The sequence below is a fragment of the Phalaenopsis equestris genome, unplaced genomic scaffold (genome assembly GCF_001263595.1).
Source record: "Phalaenopsis equestris unplaced genomic scaffold, ASM126359v1 Scaffold233627, whole genome shotgun sequence".
NCBI classification, from domain to species: domain Eukaryota; kingdom Viridiplantae; phylum Streptophyta; class Magnoliopsida; order Asparagales; family Orchidaceae; genus Phalaenopsis; species Phalaenopsis equestris.
Genome location: NW_018251568.1, coordinates 136,416 through 137,305, shown reverse-complemented (window position 1 = coordinate 137,305; position 890 = coordinate 136,416).

Sequence of the window (890 nt, the reverse complement as noted above, 5' to 3'; positions counted from 1 at the left end):
TATATGTATATGTATATATATATATATATATATATATATATATATATATATATATATATATATATATAAGAACACTATTAGGTTGAGTGGCTAGGAGCACAAGCCATCACTATTAGGTTGAGGGCTAGGACCGACCCAAAATGGATTTCCATAGGATCTTAAGGCCTAAAGCACACTCTTTTTGACCTTGAGTGACTTGCTTACACAATCACATCATTTACACTTGCATACACTTCACTGTTAATTAAAATTAAAATTAATTTTTTAAAATGAACAATCACCGATCAAAATTTAAAGAGAACTAAATATGACACATTTCAAATCATTGATGAACTTGTCCAGAGATGAAGAAATAAACTGCAAGCACGTTCAGAATGTCAATTTTACTAAGGAATTAAATAGGACACAATTTCATGATTTCACGCTCAAGCAAATTGAACTAAAATCGATGCACACAATTTAGAATCAAAGAAATAAAACTCTTCTTGTGTACAGAGCCATTAATTACCTCGTGTCGTGTCTACATAAACCAAATTGTTAGTTAATATTAAAGTGTTCTAATATTTATTAATGTCATCATACCCTTTATAAAAACTATTTATAGAATTTATGTTTTAGCTTTAAATGATATACTTTTATATTATTTAAAAATAAAAAATTATATGATGAAAAATAAATTAAGATATCATGACATAATTTTAAAATGAAAAAAATTTGAAAGGAGTGGCGCCGCCGTGGAAAAAGGATATCCATTATACGAAAATAAATTCACATTTCAGCTCATTGGGCCATTGGCCCGACTGTACGGCCCGTAAATTGCACAATGTGATGGCATGAAATTTATTTAGGTAATAACCGAAATATTCAAGATATATATATATATATATATA